Source organism: Oratosquilla oratoria, chromosome 4, assembly GCF_046742065.1.
Source record: "Oratosquilla oratoria isolate Oo_2021 chromosome 4, ASM4674206v1, whole genome shotgun sequence".
Taxonomy (NCBI): domain Eukaryota; kingdom Metazoa; phylum Arthropoda; class Malacostraca; order Stomatopoda; family Squillidae; genus Oratosquilla; species Oratosquilla oratoria.
Window position 1 is genome coordinate 74427583 of NC_134780.1, and position 17671 is coordinate 74445253.

The following is a 17671-nucleotide window of genomic DNA, read 5'->3' on the forward strand; positions in this document are numbered from 1 at the left end:
CAGAGTGGTTTTAGACCAGGACGAGGAACAATCAACAATATCTTTACTCTAAAAATCTTATTGGAAAAATGTTGGGAGTGGGATAGACATAAATGCTTTGGGTTTATTGACCTTCAAAAGGCTTTCGATAGAGTACCAAGAGATCAGTTATGGCAAGCTATTAAACACGACGAATACGAGGTACCAGTGAGTTTGATAAAAGCTATCAAGAGTTTATATGAAAATAGTGAAAGTAGAGTAAAGACTGAGAAAAGAGACGGTAAGTGGTTTAGGGTCAAGTGTGGAGTTAGACAAGGCGGAGTGTTATCTCCATTATTGTTTATAATATACATGGATAGGATAATTAAGGATATTGAAAGAGAGAAATATTACCCCACTGGTGCTCGCGTATGCTGACGATATAGCTATAGCTGCAAACAGTTGGGAAGATCTACAAACTGAAATGGACATATGGAATGATGTGCTAAAACAATACAGGATGCAGATGAATGTTACAAAAACGGAAGTAATGTGTGTCGACAGAAGGCAAGTTGAGGGAAGAATCGAAGTTGATGGACAACAACTAAAACAAGTCGAACATTTTAAGTATTTGGGAGTGGAATTCAGTGATAATAACCAGCAGGAGACTGAAATAAACAGCAGGATTACAAAATATAACAACACCCTAAATATTTTGTACCCACTATTAAGAGAAAAAAGCATTCCACTTCAATGCAAGAAGACAATTTATGTCTCAGTGTTAAGACCGGTGTTAACATACGGCAGTGAAGCTTGGTCCCTAAACACTAAATTAAAATGTCGCATTCAAGCAGCCGAAATGAGAGCCCTTAGGATATTAAGAGGAGTGACAAGACGCGATAGATTAAGGAATGAGCGGATAAGACAGGAAATAGGAGTGATGTCAGTGTTGGATATAATAGAAGAGTGGAAGATAAGGTGGTTTGGACACGTTATGAGAATGGAAGATTGGAGGTACCCAAGACAAATGCTGGAATGGGTACCCACAGGTAAAAGACCTGTAGGGAGACCCAGGACCAGATGGATTAAAGGTGTTGAAGAAGCATTAGAAAGAAGAGACACAAACTTACATACATTTCCTCTCATCTGAGCACCTCCTGGATGACGGGTCATCCCTGCACCCTGCCCACCGCCCTGGGTCAGAAGCAGTGTCGCAAGACACAGTACATCCACAGCAAGGCCGCTTCATTTAATCGGCGAACCAGAAGTAAAAGAAAAAGAGACCTATGAAGATAGAGACGCATGGAGAAGTCTAGTGAAGAGCTGCCGCTGACAGGATTATTCCTACCAGGCGTAGGGTGAGTGAGAAAGAGAAATTCTATTCTTACTTTTTCCAAACTCCATTATGCTACACTTCTTAATACTGAAGTCCTCTTCCCATTTCTGACTCCAGTTCCATACCTTATTCAGGTCTTCCTGTAGTGATTTGCAATCCTTTTCACTTTTTACTTTCCTTTTGGAGGCCTTTTGGATAGATTTAAATGAGTGCATAGAGGGTTTAGGAAGAAATGTCAATGTAATAGTACTGGGAGACCTTAATGCTAGGGTGGGAAATGGTCCAATCGATGGAGTGGTTGGGAAGTGTGGAGTTCCAGGAAAGAATCGTAGTGGAGAGTTGATGGTGGAAATGTGTCTAGAAAGAGTTGATGATAGCAAATACAGTGTTTCGGAAGAAAGTCAAGCATAAGTACACATGGGAGAGGGTGGTGGAGGGAAGGGTGGTAGATAGAGCGCTAATGGATTATGTAGTGGTAAATAGGATTATGATAGGAAGAGTTAAGGATGTACATGTGCTAAGGGGAGAGGGTGGGGGAATATCAGATCATTTTTTGGTGGAAGGTAAGCTGAGAGTGGAGGATAGATGGAGAAGGAGTAAAGGGACAAAAGGTAGGGAGGTTCTTAGAGTGAACTCCTTGAATGAAAAGGAAAAGGAGAAGGAGTACGAAAAGAAGCTGAAGGAGGAGTGGGAGGGAGTAAAGGATAGAGCAGAGATGGGTGTGGAGGAGGAATGGGGATGGTTCAAGGAGGGAGTCTTAAAGTGTGCAAGGATGGTGTGTGGAACAAGAAGGACAGGGGGAAATAGAAGAAAGGGTAGTGAATGGTGGGATGAGGAAACAAAGAAGGTTGTAGAAGAGAAGAAGCGAGCATTCACAGATTGGTTACAAAAGAGGACAGGGGAGTCATATGAGACGTACAAAGAAAAGAAAAGAGAAGTAAAGCAAAAGGTAAAGGAGGCAAAGAGGAGAGCAGATGTGAAATGGGGTAGGAGTATGACAGAAAATTTTGAAAGTAATAAAAAGATGTTTTGGAAAGAAATTAAGAGAGGAAGAGGAGGCGAATCAAGTAGGGAAGACAAGGTAAAAGGTACAGATGGAGAGATGATAATGGAAGAGATGGCAGTGAGGGGAAGATGGGCAGAATATTTTAGGGAGTTGCTGAATGTGAAGGAGGATAGGGAAGGAAAGATAGCTGCAGTGGGAAATGCAAAGAAAATGAGAGTGATGAGTGAGGAGAATGGAGGAGAAATAAGGAAGGATGAAGTGAAGGCAGTTGTAAAGATGATGAAAGCAGGTAAGGCACCTGGTCTGGATGGATGCCATGCAGAATGTCTGAAAAAGGGAGGTTCAGTGATGGTGGACTGGTTGGTGAGGTTATTTAATGTTTGCTGGAGAGAGGGTAGAGTACCGGAGGACTGGAGAAGTGCCTGTATAGTTCCTCTTTACAGGGGAAAAGGGGACAAGTGTGAATGTAGTAATTTCAGAGGGATTAGCCTGTTGAGTGTAGTAGGGAAGGCTTATGGGAGGATCTTAATTGAGAGGATTAGGAGAGGAACAGAAGGAGTAATTGGTGAGGAACAGTGTGGATTTAGGACGGGTAGAGGTTGTGTAGATCAGATCTTTGTGGTAAGACAGATATGTGAGAAAGCTATAGGAAAGGGGAAGGATGTTTTTTGGGCTTTTATGGATCTGGAAAAGGCTTATGATAGGGTAGACAGAAAGGCACTGTGGGAGGTTATGCAGATTTATGGGATAGGAGGAAAGCTTTTGGGAGCTGTCAAGAGTTTTTATGAGAGTAGTAGAGCATGTGTTAGGATTAGAAATGGAGAGAGTGAGTGGTTTGAAGTAAAGGTGGGACTTCGTCAAGGATGGGTTATGTCGCCCTGGCTGTTCAACTTATACATGGATGGGGTGGTGCAAGAGGTGAATGCTAGGGTAGTGAGTCAGGGATTGGAGATGGTTAAAGAAAATGGAGAAAAGTGGGAGGTGAGTCAGCTGTTGTTTGCGGACGACACTGCGCTTGTGGCAGGGTCTGAGGAGGGATTGAGGAAGCTGGTGGCAGAGTTTGGGAGAGTATGTGATAGAAGAAAGCTAAAGATAAATGTGGGTAAAAGTAAGGTGATGAGATGTACAAGGGGTGAAAGTGGCAGTAGACTGGAAGTGAACATTAAGGGAGAGCGACTGGAGGAAGTGGAGTTTTAGATACTTGGGTGCAAGTGTAGCAGGAAAAGGTGGAGTGAAGGTGGAGGTAGAATGTAGATTGAGAGAAGCGAGTAAATGCCTTGGTGGTTTAAAGAGTGTAATGAGGAATAGACATTTGGGAATGGATGCGAAGAGGAGACTGTATGAAGGAGTGATTGTGCCAACAGCACTGTATGGGGCAGAAACGTGGAATATAAGGGAAGAAGAGAGAAGGAGTTTGAATGTGTTTGAGATGAGGTGTCTGAGAAGTATGGTGGGGGTTACTAGGCTGGATAGAGTGAGAAATGAGGAGGTGAGGAGGAGAACAGGGGTGAAAAAGGAGCTGGGAGATAGGGTTGATGAAAGAATATTAGGATGGTTTGGACACATGGAAAGAATGAGTGAAGAAAGACTAGTAAAAGAGGTATGGAAGGCAGATGTGGAGGGAGTGAACATGAGGGGACGTCCTAGGATGAGGTGGATGGATGGGGTGAAGGGGGCTTTGGGGAAGAGGGGAATGTCTGTTGAGGAAGGAAGGGAGAGGACGGAAGACAGAGGTGAGTGGAGAATGGTTGTATATGGATGATGTTGTGACTGCATGAGGAGGAATGGGCGGGGGGGTGGGGTAGTATGTGTGAGTAAATTTTGACGCAGCCCGAAGGGATTTCTCCCCGTCCTCGCCTTATATGCAAAGGGGGACGGAGAGGGGGGTCGCCGATTAAATGAAGCGGCCTTGCTGTGGATGTACTGTGTCTTGCGACACTGCTTCTGACCCAGGGCGGTGGGCAGGGTGCAGGGATGACCCGTCATCCAGGAGGTGCTCAGATGAGAGGAAGGGTGGGAGGGGTGTGGAGTGTATTTAGGGATGAAATGGGTGGGAGTGTTTTTATGCCTTCCCCTTTTTGGCTACCTCCCTTGTAAGGGGGAAAAAGCCTTGGTATATGTATGTACTTTCCTTAACAATTTGGCATCGTCTGCAAAGAAGCTCATGTAACATTACACATCATCCATGTCATTCACATAAATAGCAAACATTATTGGAGCTAATACAGATCCTTGCAATACTCCACTGATCACCTCTTTCCAACATGAATATTTTTCTCTGAGCATTACTCTCATCTTTCTACCAGTCAGGAAGTCCATTTTGGTAGGTTCCATTGTATCCCTCCTATATGTTCCAGTTTTTTTTAATAATATTTTGTGTGTTACTTTGTCCAAAGCTTTTTGCAAGTCCAGGAAGGCACAATCAGCCCATCCATTCCTTTCTTGCACTATGTCTATTAATCTTGAGTAGAAACGTATTAAGTTTGTGGTACATGATCTTCCTTGTCTGAACCCAAATTGCCTTGAATTTATTATATTATTATCTTCTTGATAATTTTCTCACAAATTTTGGATACAGTGTTTGTTAGTGAGACTGGTCTATAGTTAGTTAGTTCTTCCTTGTTTCCTCCTTTATATATTGGTACAATGTTAGCATTTTTCCAGTCTTTTGGTATTTTTCCTTCTGGGAGCAACTTATTATGTTATGTATTTTGTCCATTAGTTCTTCTTTGCTTTCTTTTAGAATCCAATTTGCAATTCTATCTGGGCCATGTGGTTTCCTGACATCAAGGTTTGGTGATGTTCCATTATTTCTTTTTGTGTTATTATCTCACTCATGGGGGGAGATTGCATTTCATTTCCCTCATCCCAATATTGTGCTTTCTCTCTAGTGAAAACAGATGAAGTGATTATTCATGACTTTGGCCATTTCTAATTCTTCTGTGTATTCTATATTCCCTTGGCATAGTTTCACCATTTCCTGTTTATTTTTAAGTTTACCATTCAAGTATCAATAGAACAGCTTGGATTGCTCTTTGCATTTATCTATAATGTCCTTTTCATGGTTCCTTTTTTCCTCTCTTTGCACTTTTACATACTCATTCCTAGTTTATATATACTTGCCATTTTCCAGGTTTTTAATCTTTTCTCCATCTTTTCCAAGCTCTGTCCTTTCTATCTTTTGCCTCACTGCATCTTCTGTTGAACCAGCATTTAATGTACACTCTCTCTAGCTTCTGTCTTGGTACATGCCTATTCACCCATACATTGTAATTATCCATCAAGATATCCCATTTCTCTTCCACTTTTGTCTCTTCCATGTAAAATTTTTCCCAATTTGCATTCTGGAGGAATTTCTTTATTTTTCCAGAGTCCGTTTTGCTGTACATTAATCTTCCTTTCCTATTCTTTTCATTTCTCTCCATGTATATTTCTTCGTTTAGTTCAGTCTCAATGAGTATATGGTCACTCTTTCCAATTGGTGTCTTGTATTGGATTTCACTCACAATTTCAGGTTCTGTTGTAAATATTAAATCTAGTCTTGACAGTCTGTATCTGGTTTCACTGACCCACTGAGTCATTACATATTCCATGGTCATATCCAGTAATACATTACCCCACAAGTCTTCTCCATCTTTCACTGTCATGTCCTCCCAACAAATTTCTCTGCAATTAAAGTTCCCCACGATTACCAGGTTACCTCCGCCCAATAGTATCTCATTTAATGAATGCCTTGTATCTTCTAGCCTTTTTGTATTCTTGTTCTCTTTCCAAACATTTATTTTTGGGGGCACACAAGTCACCACAAACTTTCTACTTTTCATGTCCTTGTCTTCAACTTTTATCATGATCAGTTCTACATTACCTTTGCCCTTCGCAATTTTTGTGACATTCAAGTTTTTCTTGGCCAAGCACATGATTCCTCCTCCCTGTTTCTTGTCTCTGTTTTTAATTCAGTAGTTGTATAGTCCATGTCCAACATCGATGGGTGGTATTTCACCCCTTAGTTTAGTCTCCACAATTCCCATTATGTTTGGTTTTTCTTCTAACAGGTAATAATTAAGTTCGTTCAGTCCTGAAGTTAATCCGTCGATGTTAGTATATGCCACTTTCAATTTTTTCCTTTCTCCATTTTTTTTTAATGTATTTGGTTCACCCATTCTGATGTACCATTTTCTCAGTATCATGTCAATTACTCTCCAATAGAATTCCTTGCTTTCGGTCTCCATTCTCTTTGCATTTTTTCCCTTAGCTTCATCTTAGTGTCTTCTCTTTTCCTAATTCCTCAATACTCCTTTCTCTTTTTACCCATATCTTATTGTACTGTTCACTCCTTGCCAAATTACCTAATTTTTCAAACATATCTTCTACTATCATTTGTGATCTTAGTTTTATTTTTAGGGGTCAATTTCTATCCTTAGAATAATGACCAATCCTATATACATTGTCAATGTCCTTCCCTACCTCCTGGGCTCCATCCTGAATTTCTTTTAGGATTGCTATTGCTGTCTCTTTTCTTTTTCTCTCATGTACCTCGCCAGACCATGTTTTTCTTTTAGTCCATATACCACAATACATTTTTCCCTATCCACTCCATCTCTGACTCAATTTGCCTTTTCATTAATTACTTGGATAATTGTGTCTTTTACATTCTCCTGAATTTGTTGTTGAACTATTTCTTTAAAGGCAATTTCCTTATTTTCAATGTTTTCCTTCCATTTCTTAATCTTTTTGATACTTTCCTAACCTAAGTTCTCTTCAATTTTTTTCAGTCACTTCTTGTATCTTGTTGTTTACCTCATTTTTCAAGTTGTTGCTATTGGTAGTATCATTAATTTTCTTCTTTTCATTTTTACTCTTCACCCCTCTTGTATAAATTTTCATTTCCTTAATCTTGTTTCTTAGATTCAAGTTAGTTTTCCTCAGGTCTGAAATTTCATTGTGTGCTTGCACTAAGCAATCCATTAGTTCAACGATTTCATTCCTTAACCACTTCCATACGGTGACACCTACATAGGCGTCATGAGGAGCAAGTGGGTGCGCGATGATGCCAACGTCGGCGTCTTGATTATATTTATTGTAGTCGTACCTGTGTGACCCTCATTTGCTCTAAACTGGCTTCATCATATTTTCTATGGTTATCAAAATTCACGGGTGATGGAGAACGAGCGATTGAGCACTGACTTTATTTTTTATAATGCGATTATTATGACGCAACATCGCACGTTTGGCAGCTAATGCTGCCAGACGTGCTATGTGCACCAGAGTGAAGAGGTTAGTCCATAATTTCATTCTCCCACCATTTCCTATTTTTGCTCATTTCCCTTTCTATCTCTAAGATTCGACTTAAACTCCTCCTTTCGTACTTACTGAGTCCTGAGGAAACATCATCATGGTATAACCTTGTGGCTGCTGGGGTCTCACAATGATTGTTTATATTGTGTTTCAATGTGGCGCCGCTAGATGACTGCTTTGAAGTTGTTGTTCGAGTCAGACTTTTCGATATTTTCCTTCATTTTTTTTTTTTTTGCTAATTACGTCTTAATACATTTAACTAGCACTGCAGAGCATTTTGGACACCCACGATTTCTCCCCTCCCATTCAATACAAACCAGGTTTCCTTTTTTGTTGTATATCCTCTTCTTTGGGGCACAATGACGAAGGTGTTATCAGTTCCATGGTATGTGTGTAATGTATGGAGTGATTGCACCAACAGCACTGTATGGTGCAGAAACATGGAACATAAGAGAGGAAGAGAGGAGTTTGAATGTGTTTAAGATGAGGTGTCTGAGAAGTATAATGGGGGTTACTAGGCTAGATAGAGTGAGGAATGAGGAGGTGAGGAGGAGAACAGGGGTGGTAAGGGAGTAGGGAGATAGGGTGGATGAAAGAGTATTGGGATGGTTTGGACACATGGAAAGAATGAGTGAAATTAGTAAAAGAGGTATGGAAGGCAGATGTGGAGGGAGTGAACATGAGGGGGCAACCTAGGATGAGATGGATTAATGGAGTGAAAGGGGCTTTGGGGATGAGGGGAATGTCTGTTGAGGAAGAATGGGAGAGGACAGAAGACAGGGGTGAATGGAAATTGGTTGTATATGGATGATGTGATGCATGAGGTGGAATGGGTGGGGGGGATGGGGGGAGAGGAAGTATGTGCGAGAAAAATTTGACACCACCCGAAGGGATTTCTCCCCAACTTCTATCATTCTGCATGAGGGGACAGAGAGGGGGGTCGCCGATTTAATGAAGCAGCCTTGATGTAGATGTGCTGTGTCTTGCAACACTGCTTCTGACCCAGGGCAGAGGACAAGATGCAGGGATGACCCATCATCCAGGAGGTGCCAAGATAAGAGGGAGGGTAGAGGGTGGAGGGGAGTGGAGTGTATTGGGAATGGAATGGGTGGGAATGGTTTTTATGCCTTTTTTTTTTTTTTTTGGCTACCTCCCTTGTAAAGGGGAGAAAGCCATTGGTATATGTATATATCTATGCAGGTGCCCATAGTGTTGCAGCACTCTCTATTTTAGGTCTTATTAGTGCAACCACTATTTTCTTTACCATTACTTCATACATGTAGTCAAAGGCCACTTTCATTGATCTTAATAAGTTAAAAGTCCCTCCAACTAATTTAATGACATGTTTATCAGGTGTCAAGTCACTTGAGATAATCACTCCCAGGTCTCTTTCTGAGTCGACTTTTTTGACTTCCTTGTTACCAATTTTATATTGACCCAATATTCTATTTTTGCTTTTTGTATATTCCATTATACTACATTTCTTAATGTTAAAGTTCATTTCACACCTCTGACTCTATTCCTATATTTTGTCCAGGTCTTCTTGTAGCAATCTGCAATCTTCTTCTGTGCTTACTCTCAAGTAATTTGGCATTGTCAGCAAAGAAGTTCATGTAACACTTCACTCCCTCATCCATATCATTTATATATATGGAAAACATTAAAGGAGCCAATATAGAGCATTGTGGGATGCCACTCATCACATTTTCCAAGTTCGAGATTTTGTCTCCAAGTACCACTCTCATTTTTCTCCCTCGAAATCCTTCATCCATTCCAGTGGCTTACCTTGTATTCTTATTATTTCAATTTTTCCTATTAGTTTTTTTATGTGGTACTTTGTCAAAAGCCTTCTGCAAGTCTAAGAAGGCACAATCTGCCCAGCCATCTCTATCAATACAGAGATTTAAAAAAGACAATAAGAAAAAGAAAACGACAATACGAAATGAACATCGATGATAAATCCAAAGAGAATCCCAAAGAATTCTATTGTTACATTAGAGATAAAATGGTTGTTAGGAATCACATTGGCCCACTATTATCTGCTGACGGTCAACTTGAATATTCAAATGAAGGAATGTGTAATATCTTAAACAATTATTTTAGCTCGGTATTCGTAAATGAAACACCTCAAAGTGAATTCCAAACTGAAACCTGTGAAAAGTCTGGGGTAAACTTACTCACTACGGTAAATATAACAAAAGAAAAAATTAAGAGGTGTATAGACAAACTCAAAGCTTGGAAAGGACATGAAACCAGATAAGCATATAAACAAGATGTTCGGAGAAACCTACAACTTATTGAGAGCAATCAAAGTGGCATTTACCTATATGGACGAAGAAATGATAAGGAAAATACTTACTACACTAATAAGACCAAAACTCGAGTACGCAGCATCACTTTGGACACCCAGTACCAAAAAGAATATTAAGAAACTAGAAAGATTACAAAGAGCGACAACAAAACTAGCACCGACACTCGCCGAACTAACTTATGAGCAAAGACTATCCAAATTGAACCTACCAACTCTGGAACAAAGAAGAGAAAGAGGAGATTTGCTAACTTTCTACAGAATAATGAATGGAATGGAAGTTTTAGACAGGAACGACCTATTAATGTGGGACAACGGTAAAACAAGAGGACACGGAAAAAAATTGAAAAAGGATAGTTATAGAAAAAACTTGAAAAGGAACAGTTTCCCACACAGAGCAATTAATACATGGAACAAATTAGACAACAAAACAGTATGTGCTAACACTATACAAGATTTTAAGATAAAACTTGATGCAGAGAGATACAAAGACGGGTCACCACGAGCATAGATCCCCTCCCGTATATTACAACTAGGTAAATACAACTAGGTTAATACCAGGGCCTGACGGTTGGCATCCAAGAATCTTAAAGGAAATGAAAAATGAGATTGTTGTTCCATTAGAAATTATTTTCAAGAAATCCATCATATCCGGAGATGTCCCAAGAGAATGGAAGCTAGCTAACATTACTCCCATATTCAAAAAAGGTGACAAAAAGAAACTGAATAACTATAGGCCTATAAGTTTGACTTCAATCGTAGGAAAAATAATGGAAACTATCATCAGAGATGCTATCGAACATCATTTAGAAAGTAACCATTTGATAAATGATAGCCAGCATGGTTTCAGACGGAAACGTTCTTGCGTGACTAACTTACTCGAATTCTACAACACAGTTATCTCGAATTATGACAAAAGAAACAATATAGATTTAATATATCTAGACTTTGCAAAAGCTTTTGATACCGTCCCACATGAAAGACTACTTACTAAATTAGCTTTGCATGGAATAAGTGGTAGCCTATTAGGTTGGACTAGTAATTGGTTGAATGGTCGAAAACAGAGTTGTTTTAAATGGAAAAACTTCGGGATGGAAAAGTGTTGCAAGTGGAGTTCCTCAGGGTTCCATTCTTGGGCCACTTCTATTCATAGTATATATAAATGATATAGACCATGGACTAAAATCTACTGTTTCCAAATTTGCTGATGATACAAAACTGTGCAGAGTGGCAAATGATCACTCAAACCAATTAGATATTCAAGAAGATTTAGATAAATTACAGCAATGGTCTGAAAAGTGGCTAATGAAATTTAACACAAGTAAATGCAAGGTAATGCACATAGGTAAAAATAACAGTAAGTATGATTACAAGTTATTTGGAAATTTGTTAACAAAAGTGGAAAGTGAAAAAGATCTCGGCGTAATTATCAGTAACGACCTCAAATCATCCAAGCAGTGTATTTCAGCCTCTGAGAAAGCAAATAAGATTCTGGGACTGATTGCGCGATCTTTTGATTTCAAAAGTCCATCACTCATTAACAAGCTATATAAATTGTTAGTTCGTCCACATTTGGAATATGCTGTTTCCGTATGGTCACCGAATCTCATTAAAGACATTGACAGACTGGAAAAAGTACAACGGCGAGCCACAAAATTGATTCCAAATATAAAAAATAAATCATACGAAAATTGACTAAAACACATGAATCTGTTTTCCCTAAAAAAGCGTAGACTCAGAGGTGACTTAATACAGGTCTTTAAGATTTTAAAGGGAATTGACATCAAAAGTGACAAAATTTTCACATTGAATGAGAATCGGACAAGAAACAGTGGTCTCAAACTGTCCGGAAATAGATTCAATTTGGAAGTAGGTAGAAACAACTTTGCCAACCGTGTAGTTAATGAATGGAATAAACTTCCTGCACAGGTAGTGCAATGTAGTTCAGTTCGAAGCTTTAAGAATCATTTAGATAAATACCTAAGCAAGATGCTGTAATGATTATAATTTATCTTATATTATTTGTTTTTGTTTTGTTATCATTTGTCTGTCTGATTTTTGTTTATTATTAGTTATGTCAATCTATTATTATTTACTATTTACCTGTTTGTTTATTATTTAACTATACCTATGCATTTATGTATTATATTTGTTATTTACAGTATTATAGTTTTTATTTATTATTTTATTATTAATATGATTTTTTTTTCGCATCTGACCTAGATATGGATCAAAAGGTCTCCTGTCGGCATGCTCCGCCTTTGTAATCCTTTGTAATCTTGTATTATCTCAATTAATCTCGTCTTGGGTATTGGCTGCTTGTTATTGTGGCAAAGTAGCATGCAGTTGATACTTTAGGGTCTATATGGGGCGCCCCTATGGACCACAGCCACACATCATTTTGTCTATGATAGAGGAAAACTCTTCATAGAGAAATGATGACAGTTTTATACTACGACTGTCACTCCGTTATGCTGTCCCCCAACCCCTTGCTGCTGTCCTGTACCATTTCTCTGAGTATTCATTTTCTGCTGTGGGGGAATTCCCTGTGGTGGGGGAAAAGAATGCTGCCACCAAGTAATTCCACTTGGATCGTAAGAGGCGAGAAGAAAGGGACGGGGAGTGGGACTAGGCATCCTTCTCCTTGTAGCCCCACAGGGGACATTCCTAAATGAAAAAGTAAAGGCATAAGAGGGTCTGGGAGTTTTCCGACCAGCACCCTAAGGTTTGGGTCTTTTAATGTGCGTGGATGTGGTACAGATGAGAGTAAAAGGGAAGAGATAGGTAGTATGTTTGTGAGAAGAAAGATGGATGTGTTGGCTTTGAGTGAAACTAAGTTGAAAGGGAAGGGTGAGTGTAAGTGGGAGGTTATCAGGAGTGAAGAGAGGGCGAGGGAGGGAAGGGGTGGCTATTCTAGTAAGTGAAGTGTAGTGGAGTGGAAGGAGGTTTCTTCAAGGATAATCTGGATGAAGGTGAAACTGGGAAAGGAGATGTGGGTCTTTGTAAGAGCATATGGGCCTGCCAGTGAGAAGAGTGTAGAAGAAAGGGAGGTCTTTTGGATAGATTTAAATGAATGCATAGAGGATTTAGGGAGAAATGTCAATGTAATAGTACTGGGAGACCTTAATGCTAGGGTAGGAAATAGTCCAATTGATGGAGTGGTTGGGAAATGTGGAGTTCCAGGAAAGAATCGTAGTGGAGAGTTGATGGTGGAAATGTGTCTAGAAAGAGAGTTGATGATAGCAAATACAGTGTTTCGGAAGAAAGTCAAGCATAAGTACACATGGGAGAGGGTGGTGGATGGAAGGGTGGTAGATAGAACATTGATGGATTATGTAGTGGTAAATAGGACTATGATAGGAAGAGTTAACCACTTCCATACGGTGATGCCTACGTAGGCGGCATGAGGAGCAAGTGGGTACTCGATGATGCTGACATCGGCATCTTGATTATATTTATTGTATTCATACCTACGTAATTTCCATTCTCTCTAAACTGGCTTCATCAATTTTCTATGGTTATCAAAATACACGGGTGAAAGAGAACGAATGATTGAGCACTGATTTTATTTTTTATAATGCGATTATTATGACGCAACATCGCTCGTCGGGCAGCTAATGCTGCCAGAGGAGTGAAGAGGTTAAGGATGTACATGTGATAAGGGGAGAGGGTGGGGGAATATCAGATCATTTTTTGGTGGAAGGTAAGGTGAGAGTGGAGGATAGATGGAGAAAGAGGAAAGGGACAAAAGGTAGGGAGGTGCTTAGAGTGAACTCTTTAAATGAAAAGGAAAAGGAGTACAAGAAGAAGCTGAAGGAGGAGTGGGAGGGAGTGAAGGATAGAGTAGAGCTAGGTGTGGAGGAGGAATGGGGATGGTTCAAGGAGGGGAGTCTCAAAGTGTGCAAGGATGGTGTGTGGAACAAGTAGGACAGGAGGAAATAGAAGGAAGGGTAGTGAATGGTGGGATGAGGAAACAAAGAAGGTTGTAGAAGAGAAGAAGCGAGCTTTCACAGATTGGTTACAAAATAGGACGAGGGAGTCATATGAGACGTACAAAGAAAAGAAAAGAGAAGTAAAGCAAAAGGTAAAGGAGGCAAAGAGGAGAGCAGATGTGAAGTGGGGTAAGAGTATGACAGAAAATTTTGTAAGTACCGTATATTTCCGTGTATAAGACGACCTTTGTATAAGACGAGGCACAAAATTAGAGCAAATTTTTATGAATTTATCTCATATTGGTAGTATATGGCGACTGCTAAATTACAAAAGCATCAGTGTATCAAACCTACCGTACAAAGACAATTGTTTTGATTACGTTTATCAGCTTTTTTTTCGCTTTTTCTCTTTTCTTTCTCATTACTTAACTGTATCCTTACCAGAGAAATTACTTACTGTATGCTTTTAAATTCAAAATAAATGAAATAACAAAGCAAATCATGTATCATGATTTTCTGAGAACACACATCAACTAACAAAAACGATTTATTTACGTTCCTGGTTCGACGTTTAAAGATAACGTTAGGTATCAATGGAACGAGTGGATGACGAATGGAGAGAAGTCATTTACAAAAGGTGGAGCTATGCGTAGTGCATCACTTGATGTTCTCTGCGAGTTTGTTATTAAAGCTTGGGAAAGTGTTAAGGTCGAAAGTATCGTAAAATCTATTAAAAAATTTGGAATCTAATGCCATGGATGGCACTGAAGATGATTTATTGTATGAAAGTAATGAAGCCGAAGTCGACTCACCGGAACCGGACTGGAATCCCTACGATGACGGCATATTTGAGGAATCTTGTGATATGTTCGAACAACTTTTCGAAACAGTGATGATTGTGACGAGTTTGAAGGGTTTTATATAAATAAATAAATCAAGTTTTATAATGTTTTAAGTTTTGAATGTAATGTAATTTTATTGAAAATAAAGGTTTTAGAAATACGTTTGATGTGTAATATATGTTGATGATGATTAGAAATTAAGTTTTATAATTTTATAATCTTTAAATTTTGTATGTTTTAAATGCTACTGTAATATATATATTTTTTATAAATAAACGTTTTATGTACTGTAATCCAAAATTGTTATTTTCAGTCTTAAAAATTACTGAGAAGTTAGCGAAAGAAAAAGGTTGCGGTCTCACTAAACGTCGACCAAAGCCGACCCAACCCAAACAATAACGGCTTTTGCTCAAATGCATATAATTATGTATTAAAATTAGCATATGGTTGCATTATATGACCTATTTTCTTTAAAATGTGTGATTTGCGTGTAATTTGATCAAAGAGAAGTTACGCTTTTATCCTCTGCAAAATTTAAATTACCAAAGTCGCCCAACGCCGACCAAACACAAACAATGACGGCTTTTGCTCAAATGCATAATTTTATATAAAAATTAGTATTTGGTTGCATTATTTGACCTATTTTCTTTAAGATTTGTGATTTTCATGAAATTTGATCAAAGAGAAGTTACGTTTTTATCACCTGCAAAATTACCAAAGTCGACCAAATTATCCATTTGAGCAAAAGCCGTCATTGTGTTTGGTCGACTTTGGTAATTTTGCAGAGGATAAAAACGTAACTTTTCTTTGATCAAATTACATGAAAATCTCACATTTTAAAGAAAATTGGAGAATAATGCAACCATATGCTAATTTCTATTTAAATTATGCATTTGAGCAAAAGCTGTCATTGTTTGGGCTTGGTCGGCGTTGGTCGACATTTCGTGAGACCGTTAAAAGTACCGTAATTTCATTAATATAGAATTATTCCTCGAATTTATTAACAATTGCAATTTACTATAAATATATGCCAATAATATATATGGTAAATATAGTTTAATTACCTTTATTACCAGTTCTTATCATAATGTGAATCATTTCCTGCGAATCTGTGGTTATCGGCAGGCTAGCCTACCAAGTCATCTCACGTAGAATTCAAGGTCTGATTTTTATAATGGTAGTATAAGACGACCCCCAATTTTAAGGGGTGAATTTTTGGATTTTAGGGTCGTCTTATACGTGGAAATATACGGTAATAAAAAGATGTTTTGAAAAGAAATTAAGAGAGGAAGAGGAGGTGAATCAAGTAGAGAAGAAAAGGTAAAAGGTGCAGATGGAGAGATGATAATGAGAGAGAAGGCAGTAAGGGGAACATGGGCAGAATATTTTAGGGAGTTGCTAAATATAAAGGAGGATAGGGAAAGATAGCTGCAGTGGGAAATGCTAAAAAAATGAGTGATGAGTGAGGAAAATGGAGGAGAAATAAGGAAGGATGAGGTGAAGGCAGTTGTTAAAATGATGAAAGCAGGTAAGGCACCTGGTCTGGATGGATGCCATGCAGAATGTCTAAAAAAAGGAGGTACAGTGATGGTGGACTGCCTGGTGAGGTTATTTAATGTTTGTTGGAGAGAGGGTAGAGTGCCAGAGGACTGGAGGAGTGCCTGTATAGTTCCACTTTACAAGGGAGAAGGGGACAAGTGTGAATGTAGTAGTTTCAGAGGGATTAGCTTGTTGAGTGTAGTTGGGAAGGCTTATGGGAGGATCTTGATTGAGAGGATTAGGTGAGGAATAGAGGGAGTAATTGATGAGGAACAGTGTGGATTTAGGACGGGTAGAGGTTGTGTAGATCAGATCTTTGTGGTAAGACAGATATGTGAGAAAGCTATAGGAAAGGGGAAGGATGTTTTTTGGGCTTTTATGGATCTGGAAAAGGCTAACGATAGGGTAGACAGAAAGCCACTGTGGGAGGTTATGCAGATATATGGGATAGGAGGAAAGCTTCTAGGAGCTGTCAAGAGTTTTTATGAGAGTAGTAGAGCTTGTGTCAGGATTAGAAATGGAGAGAGTGAGTGGTTCGAGGTAAAGGTGGGACTTCGTCAAGGATGCGTTATGTCGCCCTGGCTGTTCAACTTATACATGGATGGGGTAGTGCGAGAGGTAAATGCAAGGGTAGTGGGTGAGGGATTGGAGATGGTTAAAGAAAATGGAGAAAAGTGGGAGTTGAGCCAGTTGTTGTTTGCGGACGACACTGCGCTTGTGGCAGGATCGGAGGAGGGACTGAGGAAGTTGGTGACAGAGTTTGGGAAAGTATGTGATAGAAGAAAGCTAAAGATAAATGTGGGTAAAAGTAAGGTGATGAGATGTACAAGGTAATAAAAATACAGATGTACAAGTGGCAGTAGACTGGAAGTGAGCATTAAGGGAGAGCGACTGGAGGAAGTGGATAGTTTTAGATACTTGGGTGCAAATGTGGCAGGAAAAGGTGGATTGAAGGTGGAGGTAGAATGTAAATTGAGAGAGGCGAGTAAATGCCTTGGTGGATTGAAAAGTGTAATGAGGAATAGACATTTGGGAATGGATGTTAAGAGGAGACTGTATGAAGGAGTGATTGTGCCAACAGCACTGTATGGGGCAGAAACATGGAACATAAGAGAGGAAGAGAGAAGGAGTTTGAATGTGTTTGAGATGAGGTGTCTGATAAGTATGATGGGGGTTACTAGGCTAGATAGAGTGAGAAATGAGGGGGTGAGGAGAAGTACGGGGGTGGAAAGGGAGTTGTTGTTGTTGTTGTCGTTCCCTAGACTGTCTGTCCGAGCAGTCCCGTCTCCCCAAGGAATGCCACTGCCGAAACTGGGTTTTCCCACAAATCCTTTATAGAGTGTATGTTGTGTTGTTTGCATGCATGATTGTGTATAATGCAGTCTTCCATTATGTGTTGTATGGTATGGGGTGAAGTGTTACATCCTGGGCAGCTGTTCACAATGCAGTCATCCA

General features: G+C 39.4%; 1 protein-coding gene across 3 annotated transcripts in view; it reads right to left on the reverse strand.

Moving 5' to 3' along the window:
- Positions 1–17671, reverse strand: part of Gclc (glutamate--cysteine ligase) — a 340638-nt gene that overhangs the window by 104562 nt on the left and 218405 nt on the right. The gene's annotated exons all lie outside the window — the stretch shown is intronic.